Source organism: Zalophus californianus, chromosome 1 (assembly GCF_009762305.2).
Source record: "Zalophus californianus isolate mZalCal1 chromosome 1, mZalCal1.pri.v2, whole genome shotgun sequence".
NCBI lineage: Eukaryota > Metazoa > Chordata > Mammalia > Carnivora > Otariidae > Zalophus > Zalophus californianus.
The window spans coordinates 210,938,230-210,955,840 of NC_045595.1; the positions used below are offsets into that span (position 1 = coordinate 210,938,230).

Sequence of the window (17,611 nt, forward strand, 5' to 3'; positions counted from 1 at the left end):
GAAGAAGAAGAAGTCTGCACGCACTAAACGAGCATACAGAAGGGGATGACCATGGACAAAGCAGAAAAACAGTTTGAAGTCGAGAAGATGAATCAAGGCCTGATGACATGGACGCTCCATGGAAGCTGAGCACGAAGGTGAGGGGACAGGGAACAGCACTTCTCTGAGAAACCACATTCACAGGGTCGGCTGTCACACCCGGGGTCTGGAGCAGGGCAGTTGAGAAGAGAAGCCCATTACCTCCCTTCTTGTCTCAAATGCCTAAACCATTCACTGGCCTTTATTAGGACCACCCTGAATCCGTCAAGGAGCACAGAGTGAAGTCAGTGGTGGGGCAGAGGAGCAGTAAGTCAGCTGGAGCCCACGGTGACACAGAACGAAGAACAGAGCGCGATGGAAACGAAGAGGCGGGAGAAGCGGGTCTTGACCCAGCTTCCTGAAGATATTTTCGGCGAGCATAAGGGGCTAACGGGCCTCCCCTCCCACCCCCACCAAGAAGAGGGTCCCTAAGGGGCTTTCCCTATTATTAAAGCTGATCAATTTCTGATTGATTCAATTAAATAATAAGGTTTCTCTCCACTTCTTCATGGTACCACCATCCACTGAATTCCCTACGCCAAAACCTGAGTCATCCCTGAGGACTGTCTTTCTTTCACCCGTCACCTGTCACTCTATCAGCCAACATACCACATCCTCCCCAAACATCTCCCAGATCTGTCCTCTTCGCTCTGTCCCCATGTCTACTGACCGGTCAAGTCTGCATTGTGTCTCGTACTCACTCACCCAATGACCCGTTTGCTCGCCACTCCCTACTCTCGCCCATAGAGCAGCCACGGTCGCATCATCCCCCTGCCCAGATTACAACAGTTTTCTACCATCCCACCAAAAAATCCAAACTCCCTGATGGGCTGAGAAGGCCCTTCATGCACTGGCCCTGCCCACCTCCCACGCTTGTCCCTCTTAGGCGCCTTTGCCTCACTTGAGGACCCCGCATGGTGGGTCCCCTCTTGCTGCTCCAGCTCAGCCATAAACACACACCCTTTCCTTGCCCCCCATACCGGACTATTCTGGAGCTGGCCATGATGGTGTCTTGTTTTACAGTACAAAGGATAAAAATGATGTCTAGAGAAGTACAAAACAGAATCCAAATCCAATAAAATCTGAGACACCTATACGCTAGATTCTAGAAAACCAGTATTTTCAGGTTTGTTCTACCCATAGTTGGTGTTTGGTCCTACGACAACATCTGGCCCATACTTAACCATTAATCACTGAACCTAAGGTTTAAAGGAACACCACTTTTATATAATTTAGCTTTAGTGGCCTTAAATTCAAACATACTGTTTCCCAAATTGTAATCTAAGGAATATCATGGATGGTCTTGGAAAATAAAAGTAAATAAAAATAAAAATTGCAGTGATCATTTAGGATTTGCACTGCACGGCCCTATCGTAAAGAACCATGCTCCTATTGATTAATATATTCTTTCCTAATTCTTTAAAGCCCAGAATCCACATGAGCATCTTCTATCCTCTTAACCTCTCCACAGACACAGCTTAGGAAATGCTGGTTGAAAATACCTCATCTCATTAACTGAGAAGGAACACTCTCAACTTGGAGAAGCGTCACTAATTTTAAAGGACATTTTTTTTATGGTTCTAGTGTTGTCCCAGAATTTCAGAGCTCATAACCAGCAGGAATACAACACTTCACTTAATGTATCATTAATTTTTAAAATATGACATTCATAATCTGCCTATTTCTGGCTTGATGATGTGCCAATTGTTCATGTCTAACCGTGTACTCTGAAGGTTCAAATAAAAAGTATTATGGTTTGTCATCCAGGTGTTTTTCTTTCAACTTCTCATTACAGAGTATTTCAGACATACACAACAGACAAATATGATCCTAATGAGCGTCCACGTGTCCGCCACCCATTTCAGCAATGATCCCCTCCTGCCACACCCAACCCCCACCCGCAAACACACTGGATTAATTTGAAGTCAATCCCGGTATCAAAAAGGCTTTTTTAAAATATTTTATTTATTTATTTAACAGAGAGGGAGAGAGAGTACAAGCAGGGGGAGCAGAAGGAGAGAGAGAAGCAGACTCCCCGCTGAGCAGGGTGTGGGGCTCAATCCCAGGACCCTGGGATCATGACCTGAGCCCAAGGCAGACGTTTAACCATCTGAGCCACCCAGACGCCCCTCCAAAAGGTATTTTTTAAGAACGAAATGTTGGCTAATGTTTGTTACTAACAGTGAGAAAGCCATAGCTCTTACTCCATCATACAGCCATACAGAAGCAGGCGCGCGCGCACACACGCGCACACGCACACACACACACACACACACACACACACACACTTTGCACATTTACTAAACAAGTAGTCCCAGCTGCTTCTGACTGTAGGCTGCTGTCCCTGAATTCACGACATGGCATAGGAAGGTGTGTTAACGGATCTCTCTCTCACTGTTGATGAGGGCTACTAAGTATAAAATATTTGTCCCGGACCACAGGGACTAATCCACTAGCACAGTTCCGACTGTCAGATCGGTCTGATCCACACAAACCTGTCAACAAAGCAGGTCAGCAGGCTGGCGCAGAGAAGAAAAAAATCAATAAGCCTTTGAATGAATCATGCGGCCATCAGGGAGAATATGGGTGTGCGGGATGAGACGCACCCATCTGGCTAACTCGCCTTCGTCTGTCCCACCATCTCTTGTTTCTGCCCAGTGTGCTCACCGTCGCACAGGATGCCCATTCCAATGACTGAGTGCAAGTCACTGTCCCTAATTTATAGTTTCTGTCCCACCTAATTCTCTTAGAAAAGGATTTGAGACTGGAGATAAATGAGCCAAATTTGAATTAAAGGAAAAAGTGCATCACCCTAAATTGCCTCAAATTCTGGTCACATATGATGGTTATTAACAAACAAATACACTTCTCTGTAAAAGTGGGTTTTACATCTCATGTCATAACCTTATGTACACAGAGAAATTTACTGAACCTTTACAGAGGTTCGAACTGCCATCACTTTCAACATCCTGCTATTTATTACATGTGGGGTTTAGGAGCATGGACACTCATTGCTGTCACAATTTAACAACCCTCCAAAAGAGACATATCATAAATCACACATGCCTGGGTCTTCCGACCCTACTTCTGAATAACCATTTCACAAGGGTACATATCAAAGATCTATAAATCAATAGCCAATATTAGCAAGAAGTAATTCACTCTTAGATTCTAAATTGAAAACTGAAGCAACTATGGGTATATATTTTTCCCACGTACAGCAAACAGGCATAAAATTTGAGATTATCAGTGATGAGTACACAACACGTGTATGTTTTAAGTACACAAAATGGGTTGTCCACCTTCGTCACTTTTCCTTGAAAGATGATAATTATGCATGCCCTTACCATCTACAAAGGATTTCTTTCTGAAAATCTCAACATAAAATTAAAGACATGTACAATAAATGTTTTGGCAATTTTGATAAAGGAAGAGAGGAGCATGTATGCATTCATTTTTTGTAGCAATGAATCAAATCCAGTAAACAAAGAGCCAGAGATTCAGGAACATAAACCTGGGCTCACATGTTCAGGACCATACATAAATTATGTAAGGGGACCAATGAAAATCACTCATCAGGTCCCAAGGAAATCAGAGGTTCTGTGCATCTCACACGTAAAATCGACTTTGGAGTTCTGTGGCAACCTTTTGCTAGAGAGTCACTGAGGGCACGGCCAGCGGTGGGGCGCTCAGGCTCCCTTCATTTGTTGATGGGATGGCACAGGAATCCACAGAAGAGCAAATGGGTGAGACGCACACTGCTATATTTTCTCCTCACTTAATGGCAGGACACAGAGGGGAATTCAGCAGAAGAGGGACATCACTGGGACACGGATTGGGACACAGAGTGACAGAAAATAAAGACAACGCAAAGCGTACAGGCCCTGAATAATGTTCGTGTATCATTTAAAGGATATCTGCCTGGCTGAGATACAATTCTCTTCAACATTTGATTATTTGTGGCAGGAATTTGCAGTATAGATGATTTCTTTTTTTTTTTTTAATCCTGAATCCCAGGATAATTTTTTAAAGAACAAATTACTTGAAACCGGAGCGGAAGAAATGTGTCACGTGCACCCAGATGGCATGTTGCTTTGGCTTTCTGCAGAGGGCTCAAGTCTGGCTCCATTCCGTTTTGGGAAACGGCCCTCCTCAATTCCAAGTTCATTTGGCTTTTTCAATGATAGGGTTTCAATTCAAACAGATAACAATGCCAAGAACTAAAAATTTCACCATCTAATTAGGGAGGGGGAAATTCAGTACGGCCTTTCTTTCCTAATATCATCTGTAGTTTGAAAATGACTTGATGAAGGCTCTTTATAAAAGCCCCTCACTTTTCCTGGTACAAGAACAATTGCACTGAAAGCTACCGTACGATGGAGCGGGCACAAAAGCAGAGGAAGTGTGTACATGACAAAGGGAGCGGAGGGGCAGCACAAGTAAGAGATCAGAAAAAGGATAAGGCTGGAGATTTCAAGGTCAAACTTCGTTAAAAAAAAAAAAAAAAAACTCTCACTACCTGATGTGTCTATCAGAGGGTTTCACCTGGGATGGACACCCAGTTGGTCTGGGCAAGGGCAGGTATGGATGGCGGTGGGAGGCTGTAGATGGGTTGCAAGGTTGAAGAGAAGCAGAAAGGTTCTAGAATTCATGCAGGTTTGGGTGCGTATGTGTTTCCTGGCGATCCACTGTTCCGTAGTTTGCATTACCTCCTCAGCTGGTCCCTGATCCAAAATAAAGTCTAGAAACATCAATCTAAGGACATGTCTACCTCTAAAGGAATATATTTATATTTTAGAAACTACCAGTACACATTCCCAGATATGCAACATCTTGTTTGCATCAAAACGCGTTTGAAGTATTTGATATTGAAATAAAACTCAGAAACTTGGGATTTTAAGTCTATTTCAAAATGACTTATCCTGAGAAGCACAATTTTCAAGGAACTTCTTTTAAATCAACAGTTCCAAGCGTGCAGCAGTGTGGGCAGCTCCTTCACTCCAGCAAAGGGCACTGACTTGAAGTCAGCCCTGATCAGACACCTCTGTCTCACCCGTGCACCTCTTCCATGGGCCATATATTGCATTGGGGCGCCTGGGTGGCTCAGTCAGTTAAGCATCTGCCTTCGGCTCAGGTCATGATCCCAGGGTCCTGGGATCGAGCACCATGTCGGGCTCCCTGCTCAGCGGGAATCTGCTTCTCCCTCTCCCTCTGCTCCGCCCCCTGCTTGTGCTCTCCCTCTCTCTCTCTCAAATAAATAAATTAAATATTTAAACAATAAAAATAATAATAAATATAAATAAAATAAATATATAAATATAATTATAGATATATATTTATATAAATATATATATTTATATATATATTTATATATATAAATATATATATAAATATAAATTAAAAAATAAAAATAATGCCTTATGTACAGTAAGGGCTTAAATGAAAGTAATAAAAGGTCTTTAAGTTACTAGTACAAAACAGACACAAAAAAATCCCAGGTGTGATTCCCCACTGACTCCTGCTTCCTCCATGAAATAATTTTCCAACACAAAATCTGGTCCAGTGATAGAGATGAATGAGGCTCTAGGCAACACTCCCATTGTCACCCAGACTCACACGGGTGAGCCCTCCCGCTAGGCAGCCGCCATTCCTGCTGCTGGTCATGTGACCTTTCTAAGGCTCCACCATCCCCATCAAAAAGATACTCTGACCCTCCTCCACGCAGAAATTCTATAGTTTACAGATATAGCATCATAAATTGGGGAAGCACACTGATCCATTTTTGAAATGGGCACCCCTACACACAAAAGCTATACAGGACAGTTGACTATGTTTACTGAAGGGGTGTGTGTGTGTGTGTGTGTGTGTGTGTGTGTGTACCTCCCTTTAGAGAAATGAGTAAAGTAAAATGTGAGGAATAACGGCTTGGCTGTGGATCTCGTGCATTAGAAAATGTTCTAAAATGTCCCTAAAGGTATTGGCATGGAAGTATCTCCTTTGTCTTGTGCACCTACCCACTATTCAGTGCTAAATTTTAACAAATGTCACAGCACAAAACTGGAAGGTGACAAAAATAAAATCATTTCTCAAGAATAATGGGAGACAGCTTTTGCTTTGGGACTAACAAATATTGGGGATTTGGGAATATCTGTTTCCCTTAGAACATAATCATTTTATGAAAGTCTGCTGTGAAACACCAGGTTGCATGGGATTTGACCTGCCCAGACACTTTGCACTGGGAGGAGAAGTTGATGTGAAATTGTGCTTCAGAGTAGTAGAAAAACTATATAGGAAAGGAAAAGCTCTCCTTAAAGCATTAAGAATAATTTGAAAGAAAATACCATAATTTTAATGGAACAGTTGCTCATTCAACATTCTTTCAATAAACATTTATCAAGCTACTTTTATATGCCGGGCATCATAATGTTATATTTGAGGCAGTGGGAAGGTACAAATTTAAATAAAATCAAAATTAAGAAAATTATTTTTATCCTAGACAGTTTCATCTATTTGGGTTTTTCTCTAGTTGGGGAATATTGTTTCAAAAAACATAAAGCATATTATCCCCAAACCACATGAAATGTCCTAGATATGTCAACTATCCAAAATCATACCATATTTGAAAATGTTTTTCTTGGTTAAATAAGTCCCTACTCTCAAGTTACAGCTGTTATAAGTTGTTTGTCCTTCAACTGACAACTTCTGTTGACTCTCACACACTTGGGTGCTGTAGAAAACCAAAAGACTTTTCAAAAGGCAGAACCTCTACTTTCTAGAGAGGGAAAACCGCAAGGTAAGACCCTGGATGAGTGTTTGAAACACCCTGTGCCTCAGTATTCTTATCTGGGAAGTGGGGCTGCTGAGAATAACCACCTACAGGGCTGTTAGAAGTTGTTCGATAGAACCTGACATAGATCACTAACCCAAACGTTTTGGAAGTGTTTCATTGTAAGTTCAAACCTTCCCTCAAACAGGTCTGATTTCTCTCTGGAGGTAAGGCAGAAAGTAAAGAGCCTCTTATTCTGGTTCATTGCTCATTATACATTATCTGATTTCTATTTAATAAAAGTAAACATTTAATAAAGCAAATGTTGTTTATTTTGATAAAACCCAAGAGATTATTAGTTCAGTCGCATTCTAACACCTTTCATTGAAATTGCAGGACTCCAGATCATTCATCATACCTGGCATTTTAGTAATTCCTCTTAAATAGAATAATTTCTGCTTTTGCTCCCTAATAAGCACACACAAACAGTTTCTTCTTTGTTTAGAAATCATGTAGTCCTGAGCACCTGCTTTCTGGAGCAGGAATAGTTTAGACAGAAGATAAATAATAACAACAACAATGCCAACATTTACACCAAACACTGTTCTAAGCATTTTACGTAGATTAACTCATTTAATCGTTACAACTACCTTATGATGTAGTTCTTGCTGTTGTTGCTCTCATTTTCCAATCGAGGAAACTGAGGCATAGAAAAGTTATGTGATCAGCCCAAGGCCACAGTGTGTGCTGTGGTGGATTGGGAATGTAGACCTAGACATCAGCTTCAGGGTCCATCCTAGTGCCTTCTGACGAGATAGACGAATACATAGCTAGAGACCAGGAATTGACTAGGTATTTATAATTCATGGAGCACCTCCCCTGGCATTTCTAATCTTTATCAAAATACCGTGTCCAATTCTACAGAGAGGTAATTAATTGTTGAAGCTCTCACAGCTGTGAAATTGGGACCCAAAGCCAGGTCTAAGTTCAAACCCAAGACATCACACAGACTGTTGGCAAAATGAAAGGTGAACAGAAACCTGAAGCCTTCCCTGGAAGAGCATGTGACCCAGTTGGGAGATTTTTGAAAACAGTCTATATTTGTTTATTTACTGTACCTGCTTATTAGCTTCTCCACAAAGGACATCTTGACTGTGCTCACACAAAGCAGCACGTGCTAGAGATTTTCAATTCTTTAAACAGCCCAATTCTGGACAGTCAATAGTGGGCATTATCACTATGTTTCCAGAAACTAAACAGACGAAAATATTCTATAACCCCCCTCCCTTTTTTTAAGTAAGCTCCACACTCAATGTGGGGCTTGAACTCATGACTTCGAGATCAAGAATCACATGCTCTACCAACTGAGCCAGTCAGGGGCCCCTGTAAATATTCTCATCAGTTAGCCACACATGGACACAGCACAGCCACTACAAATAGGGCTTAGTTGTAGACGTTTCAATCCAAAATGATTGTTTATCCAACAAAAATACAGTTACTTTGGGATTGACTTTTGAATTTGGGGTACTTTGGGGGGAAATTTTTTTTATTTTTATTTTTTTATTTAAATTCAATTAGCCAACATACAGTACATCATTAGTTTCAGATGTAGTGTTCAATAATTTATCAGTTGTGTATAACACCCAGTGCTCATCACATCACAATATTTTTTGAATATAGTTGACACAAAAGGTTACATTGGTTTCAGGTGTACAACAAATACCATATGGTTTCACCCGCAGGGGAAATTTTGTATTGCATATAAGTTTTCAGATGACTAGCCATTTGGGAAATTTATTATTCATTTTTCCAGTAATAAATGTCCTCCTTTCCCTTAGGGGAGGAAGCGTAGGACTCTAAATTACAAAATATCCACTGCACCTGAAAATAGAATCATTTATCAAAAGCGTGAGAGCTCACTTTATCATCAGATTGCTTCATATGTGTTATTTAGTAATGTGCCAGTGCAACCTAGAAAGTTGGGTGGGGGAGCAAGGTAACATGCAGTTTCGAAGTGGCAGAATTAGATTGAGAAAGTGAGTTTATATGCATATCATCTATATTAGTCAGCTCAGACTGCTATAACAAAATACCATACACTGGAGGGCTTAAACAACAGGAATGTACTCTCACAGTTCTGGAGGCTGGAAATCAGAGATTAGGGTACTGGTAGGGTTGGTTTCTGGTGAGAGCCCCCTTGCTTTCCCCCTGTGTGTTCACATGTCTCTCTCCCACTTCTTATAAGGCCATAGTCCTACTGGACTAGAGCCCAACCCTTAAAACCTCATTTAACCTTAACTACCATTTAAAGATCTTATCTCTAAATATTGGGGGTTAGGGGTCATGAATGTGGGGACACAATTCGGTTCATAGCATGATCTGAAAATATAAGTCAAGCAGTTGGCCTATAGTCCCTGGTGTCTTGGCTCTGGAACATCTTGATTCTGTCCCCATCCTGGCCCCTAGCCCAGTCTGACACAAGGGCAGGCTACACACAGCTGAGGGGGAAGCAGCTAATCGTGTGGCTGCCAGCTGGCATTCTAACACAGCTGGGGCAGGGCAAAGGCGCCAGCACGAGAATAGTCATTCAGGTATGGGCACTCTGCACTGAAACTTTCTGCTTTTTCTTTCCTTCCTTTTGAAATTGTTTTTATTTCAGGATCTCATTTGATACACATTTGTCAGTTGTCAAGCAGGTGATAGAAAGATGTAAAATAGGTGTAATAGAGGGTCAAAAGAAATCAGGATTTGTCAATGTATGGGTTGAAGAGCGCCCTCCCAAAATTCGTGTCCTTCTCGGAACCTCGAAATATGACCTCATTTGGAAATAGAGTCATCATAAATGTAATTAGTTAAGATGAGATCATCCTGGAGTAGGGTGGGCCCTTAATCCAATCTGACTGGTGTCCTTAGAGAAGAGAAGAGACATGCCCAGTACAGAGGCCATGTGACCAAAGAGCAGACATTGCAGTGATGCATCTATAAGCTGAGGAATGCCAAGGACCAGCTGGACCACCAGAAGCTCGGAGAAATGCATAGAATAGATTGTTCCCTAGAGCCTTCAGGGAGAGCATGGCCCTGCTGCCATTTTGATCCTGTACTTCTAGCCTCCAGAACTGTGAGAGCATACATTTCTGTTGTTTTAAGGTGTGTGTTAGCACCTAGTTTGTGAAACTTTGGAAACTAATAGTTAAAATCCGGAGGAAAAAAAAGAAAGAAGTAATTCAAAGGCAAATTCATTTGTGGTTGGAAAGAATGCTGAATGCTGCTTTAGTTACGCTCTGTGGAGGTGGCAGGAGCGGAGCAGACAGTAGGGAATAAGCAAGCCCAGGGGGAGAAGACAGGCCCAAAGTTAGGATCATCTACATAGACATGATGGACAAAGCCCCGGGAAAGAAATGAGACGACCAATAAAGAAAGTGGAGATTGGAAGATGCTGGGGGTAAAGACTGAGTTTTGGGGTCTATTTACATTTCTGAGCAGGGAGGAAAAAATAAGGAAAGAGATAGTGCAGAAATAATCAGAGAGGAGAAAGCCAACCAAAGGAGGGCAACCAATGGAGGAAGAAGGTCAATGGTTTAGCTTCTTCAAGGAAGTCAGAACTTGCCGTTGGGATTTGACATTAGGAAGTCCTGGGTGACCTTGAAAACGTAAGTTTCAGTAGCATGCAAGTGGTAGAGACCAGACCATGCAAGATTAGGAAGAAGTTATTCACTTGCTTTCTCCAGCATTTGGTGCTGGGCACATTCAAAAAGGGATTGTCGACTGGGTGACATGCAATGAGCCGCCATCTCTGAGAAAACTGCCCTGTACAGAAACCAATTAACATAATAGGTCTAGAACTGCTTTCCTTAACAGGCCTGCTTGCAAGGCTGACCCTTGGCTGGTGTCTGGTAACTGGAATTTCAGGAGGGTTCCTGCCACCTCACTGTGTCTAAACTATACAAACAATAGGGTTTCTTGAATACCTAAACTTTCCTTCTGGGAGTCTGGAATTTTGGTACATGCCTGGTAGAGAGTGCCCACGTGACTGGCCTCCAGTAAAATCCTTAAACACTGAATCGCTAATGAGTTCCCTGGTAGAAAGTATTTTATACTTGTCATCGTTCCCTGCTATGGGGATTAAGTGTGACCTATGCGAATCTATGCGGAAGAAAGTCCTGGAAGCTTGTGCCTGGTTTCCTCCAGACTTCTCCCCATACACCTTCTCCCTTTGCTGATTTTGCTCTGTATCCTCTCACTGTAATAAATCACAGAGGTGAGTAAAATTATATGCTTAATCCTGGGAGTCCGCCTAGCAAATCACCAAGCCTCTGAAACATGCATAAAATAAAAATTCTATGAGATTAAGTCTAAGACAAAAAAAAAAAAAAAAAAAAAGAGCTGGCTTAAGAAATGAAATATTCAATTTGGAATTTTAATATTCTGCCATTTTATTAGGAGAGGGACCAGTAAAACCATCTTCTATCTACATATGGAAGCTGAGGCAGGGAAAAAAGAGATTTGCTCCCTGGTCACCAGCTAATCTGTGGGAGCTGCAATCAGCAGCCAAAATCCCCTGGTGATCCTTGGTAGGAAACCAAGCAGTGTGTGAGGCTGACCTAATGACCCAACACCTTCTCGGCCGAAGGGGCGTTTCATACACATACACACACCCTGAGAGGCTCTGGGATAAATTTGCTACCACATTTTCCTTGCCTTTCCTTGTCTTTCCTTGTCTTTTTCCTTTCCTTCCTTCCTTCCCTCCTTCCTCTCTCTCTCTTCCTTTCTTCCTTTCTTTCTTTTTTAAAATATTATGTTAACATGTCCTTAGCCATGTGTCTACTTGTCTCAGAAGTTCAAAAGTCAAAACCATTTTTTTGTTTTGTTTTGAGCTATAATCTTCAATACAATTTCTGATTTTGAGAATGGGAATGTGTCTTCTCTGTGAAGGCTGACACTTAGTAGATTTTCTGTTCACTCTGGACCTTTCAGGATCTCACCAGTGATTTATTTCCGGAATGCCAGACTTGAGCCACCTGTCTAACATCACCTTCATTCCCAGTGTCAGGCGGAGTTTCCTCTGCATTCCCCACACAGGTTTTAATTACTTTCAGGTGGCAGCAGAGTAGCATGCAAAACCTAATTTAGTGAGAATAGACTTAAGTGGCAAAAGTATAAACAAGTAATGGCTTTTAAAAAAGAAAGAGACCAGGACCCTCCTTTCCTGTGCACTTGCCCATTTTTCAGTTATCCCCCTTGCTCAAAATATAGCACAGTGAAAATACTACATCTCTCCACCTTTCTAATTCCAGTCTGCTACATCCGTCCTGTGCTGATTTCGAGTGTTTGTAATGAGCCTCCTACTTGCTGGAAATCAAGATAGATGGGGAGGCAGGGAGGAAGGAAGGAAGGAAGGAAAGAAGGAAGGGAGGGAGGGAGGAAAGGAAAATGCTCCTTTAACAGTTTCCATTTGGACCTACAAATTTCTTTTTCAGTGAATGTGAAAGCAATGCTTTTTTCTTCCTGCAACTCCCTGGTACTTTTATTTATTTTTTGATTTAAATTCATTTAGCCAACATACAGTTCATCATTAGTTTCAGATATAGAGTTCAGTAATTCATCCCTTGCCTAGAACACCCAGTGCTCATCACATCCCTGGACTTTTTAAAATCAAAGACCAGGCCTTCAGGTGACAATAGGCCTGTCCCCTAAGTCATTTTGATGTTGATCGCATTCCCTTTACTCACAAGCACCTTGAGGGCAGAATTGGGTCTTATCACCACCACGGCAACCTGAGCAGCTTTGTCGCAGGTCACCTTGAAAATGCTCAGTGACCAGGAGTAAAATGAAAATACGAGTGCCTTAGGAGGCAAGAACGTGCACTCTCTTAGAGTGGCGGGGCTCATGAACGGTGACAACGGGCCACATACAGCCCTCCTTACTCTCAGAAGCTGTGCCCCCCACTCCAAAAGACAACAGAGGACATCAAACCTGCTCTTAGTTTAAGTTTGCTGAAACGTGAGAACCTTGCCTACCCGGAGTGACTGTATCTACGATGTAATGGTTTTCCCCAGCCTAAAATGCAAACCAACGTTCTCTTAACCGGCCCCCACTTCTGGGAAAGCTTCTGTCTCTCGCACTTGTGTCCCTCCCACACACTGCAGGTGTGTGCTCCTGTGGTGGTCGCCCCTCTGCCTGTCCCCATGCTCACACCACACACAGCACGGTAATCTCCCCGCTCAGCTCCCTGAGAGCAGAAGCCATCTCCACAGGGGGCTTCTTCAAGCCCAGATCCCGCCTTATCTATGGTGACCAGACCCAAATACTGCATCCATAAACCACCACGAGTGGAGTGTTTCATGTGAAGTGCTGGGCTAATGTCCTTTGATATTTAATGTGGGCAGAAAATGTTCACTTTTACCCAAAATACAGGAAAGAGATAATCATCTGTTGACTTGAACTCATTGATCCTAAGAGATAACATTCTCCTTGAGTCATCACTAATAGAGGTGTTCAGATGGGAAATATCGTAACAGAAAATTGGGCCAGTGCTAAAGAGGGAGGCCGATTCTCTGGGAATAGTAAAATGTTCAGTTTCCATTTTCCAAATCCAGTTACCCTTGGGCTGTGTCTTTGATGTTAATGTAGCTAAACCCCCGGTGAGATTCTCAGAATTTTATCAGAGGAAACAGACACAGAATGCTGCGCTCTCTCATTGCCAGCCTCCCTAATCAGGAAGAAACTCACAACGGGCCACTGAGTGAAACCCAAATATAAAGCTGTCAATATTGTTCTTTGCCAGGATGGGGTCTTCTGTATCTCCACATCAGCAATACCTCCCAAGGCATATCACTATCCAAACTACTACACTTTTACTGGGCTACACTAATATTCTAATATTTAAAAGGCTCTCATTTGTGATCAGAGGAAGAGAAGTGATAAGGTTGTTGGAAAATGAGTATGGACATCATCGCTCTTGCTTTTCCTGGCTCCTTTCTCTTAGGTAGAAGGCAGTAGATCGTGGAGGACAGTAGATGCACAATGTGCACCTGTCCCTGAGATGCATTCCCTCCACACATTCCCCAGTGCCTATCACCCATCGGCCAGAGTATGAGAGTGAAGGTGGACCACACGCCATCCTGTGGTCAGGTGAAGAGCCCAGGGAGATGGCAAAGCAGAGCACACAGTAGCATCAGACATCACGTGCCTCTCCTTCCCCTGGGGGAATTATGGGATGGCTACTTCTCAGCCTGTTTTTTCAGCTCTGGCTGCTATATATATAAAAAATACAATACCACAGGCTGGGTGGCTTCAACAAGAGGCATTTATTTTTCACAATTCTGGAGGCTGGTAGTCCAAGAACAGGCTGCCTCAACAGTCGGGTTGTGTAAGAGCCCTCTTCTGAGATTCACTGTGCTCATACAGTGGAGAAGGCAGGCCCTGGTATCTCTCATTTTAAGGACACTAATCCCATCATGGAGTGTCCCACCCTCATGACCTCCTCAAGCCCTAATTCTTCCAAAGGCTCTACCTCCGAATACCATCACATTGGGAGTTGGGACCTCAACATATGAATTTTAAGAGGACATGGACATTCAGTCCATAACAAGACCATCGGAGGATTCTTTCCAAAGATCATTTAAAATAAATGAACCCATTTATCCTCTTAATTTGGTGATCTAATGACCTCATCTGATAAGAGAGGCACAGCTTGATTCCTGAGTCTAGAGTCAGGCCAACTTAAACCTCCCCTGGAAAGAAATCAATGCCTGACCTCATGTGTAATAAGCTAATGAACACAACTGTTGGAACAGCTAATGAATCCATACAGCTCACAATGAAACCCAGACAGACATGACTGGTGCTTCTCACCCCTGCAAGAACATAGCCCAGTCATCGATTTGCTCAACCAAAGTAAAGGGCAAAAATTAGTAGGACATGCCCATAGAAGCCATTCCTTTCTTTTTATAGGAATTCACCAATATTTACATTTTTTCCTAGGCGACAGATATCCACTCACCTTAGCCTAGGTTTCCAAAGAACCCTGGCCTAGAAGGTCTGCAGAAGCTGGATGCTCACCAACCAGAAGCAGGCCTTGCCTCTTTGGCCTTCCCCCAGGGAGCTCTGGACCCAAGAGGCTGAGGGGGTGGACAAGAGCGGAGCCCCAGGGAACAGGCCTCTCCCTGTGCAGGCGACCTCCTGCCATGAGCCCCATGTATGCAGGGACAGTGGCCAAGGCCCTGGGTGGCCTGTGGGAGCTCCAGCTTTCTTGGATCAGCCCCAAACCCGGTCTTCTCTTCCCCCTCTATCCACTGCGGTGGAGACTCACACAGCCTCGTTTTCATGGAGGATTTGGTTCACTGCCCTCCTCCATCGAAGGAAGTGATGTGTGCAGAGCAGGCATGTTTCCTGGGAGCGTTCCCAGCCGGATTCACTGACGGCTGGGCTGTCTTGGAATCCCAGAAAGACTGACACGGGGTGACGGCCCCTGCTAACCACCAAGCTAAATCAGTTTAGCAAGGAGGCACCGAGGCACCGGGGCTATCCATTTATTTACAAATCACAGACAAATTAACCTTTTGCAGACAATCTGCTATGCATACAATCCAGATGTCCCCCTGCTGCCTACAGGATGGAGGCCCCAGGCTCATTCTCTGAACCTCCTGACCTCCTACGTGTACTCCCCTGTGCCCCACCTCACTCAGGGCCCTGGCCGCCAGCGAGAAATGTAATCCTTCTCCACCAAAACCATAAGGAACTGGCTTATTAATTAAGATCCCCCAATGTTTTTAACCATTTTGTCACCTCCAGTGGCTTCATGACCTCCTTCTCTGGGCATTTTTGGCAGCCCCAATGGGTGGAGCTCGGGTGTTGGAAACAGGGTCCAACAGCAAGCCACTGCAAGTTGCATTACAAGGATAATTCCCAGACTTCCTGTTTACAGATCATAACACTGCAACGGGGTGCTGTTCTCATGTCAGACTCCCTGAGAATGCAAACAGCTCTGACTCACTGTCTTTCTGGGTGTGTCTCAGTCTCTCTGTCTCTCTCTCTCCGTCTCTCTCTGTCTGTATACACATACACACACACGCACACACACACCATGTGAGCCATGTGGAGCATCTTGAGAATGCCTTGTGTTTGGTTAGATGGCTTACTTACAAACAAAAACCTGCTACTGAAGTATCCCTTAATGAGATCAAAGCCTATACTACATTGGTTTTCTCAATACTTTTGGGCAAAAAAGAAAAGCCAAGTACTTATCCCTGGCACACATTGTTTTTAAATTTCTGCCAAAGGGTAAAGCTCCCATGCATGATTGAAGAGATGTGGGCGTCGTCAGAACCCATCAGCAAGACCCCAGCTCTGTGTTTGCATATCAGCACCCTTTCTGCTCACCAGATATAAAATTCCATTTATTTTATTTTATTAGGTTCATGTTTGAAAAAAAAAAATTCTATTCACATCGATTGCAACAAGATGAAACCTTCATGGGGATACCACTAACTAAAGATGCCTAGGAAACATAAGAATGCACACAGTATATTTTTTAAATATAACTTATCTTGTGAACATATAAAACATATCTATACACATAGATATCTATATCGATAGGTATATAAAACCTTCGGTAGATATTTCTATTTCTCACCCAGATCTCCAGTGGTTCTCTCCTTCCGGGCACACCTAACTGAAGTAAGATACACCATGTGACCTGCTTTGGCCAATTAAATATTAACAGAAATGAATATGTCTCCTCAAGTAAAAGTACACGGAGACAGTTTGCAATCCTCCACTGTTCTCTCCCTCTTCACAGCGAACCCCGGGGGCTGTCTGATGGCTGTTCTATGATGGCTGAGCCTCCATCAGCCCAGTCCCCCGAGTGTGGGAGATTGCAAATCCCGTCCATCCTCCCCTCGGTGCACCCACAAGCCCTCACTACGTGCATGTGAATACCCTTCCACTCTGGCCCTGGGCTCAGCCAGAGGGACTTGTCATCGGATCTCTCCATCCGCCATTAAGAAACTAAAATGACCTCAAAACAGAAGCCCTTAAACCCATTAATTAAAGACAACAAGTAGGGGTATCCAGCTGGCTCAGTCGGGAGAGCATGTGACGCTTTGTCATGAGTTCAAACCCCACACTGGGTTTAGAGATTACTAAAAATAAATAAATATTTTAAAAACCACAACAAATACAAGTGTACAGGTGAGTCTATTACGATTATTTGCAATCATATTTCAGGAATTAAGCTTAGTATTTTTTCCATACTTTAAGTTAAATTATGATGATTAATCAACATAACAGCAAGGCACTTATTGTTCAGTGAAGTTCGAGGGACTCTGGACAGCGTTAAGAAAACCTGATAATGTCTGTTACATGCTAGTTTATTGGATGTACTTTAAAGAACAAAGATTTAATTTTTTCTAATGGTTTAATGACTGTTTTAATGGTTAACTACACTGGCAACCTACACTGTCTAGAAAATCAATAAGCTGAAAAACAGAAATGCTATGTCACCGTGAGAGTTTAGTTCCAATTTCTTAGGTCTATAAATGAGCAAAATTTGGGGGGTATTCAAGAGTTATATGAAAGCATGTGTGTGTGCACACTTGTACACACATCCACACAGACATGTAAAGAAAAGCAGGCATTTATAACGTGTTATAGCACATTGGATGCTCATCACCACTGTTCTCTGAAAGCAGCCCAGGGTCACTCACTATCCAAAGATGAGCAAAGCAGGAGCACTGGACCCTTTCCAGGTAAACAGCAAGGGGGCAA

The 17,611-nt window shown here is 42.9% G+C and overlaps 1 protein-coding gene across 1 annotated transcript in view; it reads right to left on the reverse strand.

Annotated features, from left to right (window-relative positions):
• Nucleotides 1–17,611, reverse strand: part of DSCAM (DS cell adhesion molecule) — a 675,165-nt gene that overhangs the window by 632,861 nt on the left and 24,693 nt on the right. The gene's annotated exons all lie outside the window — the stretch shown is intronic.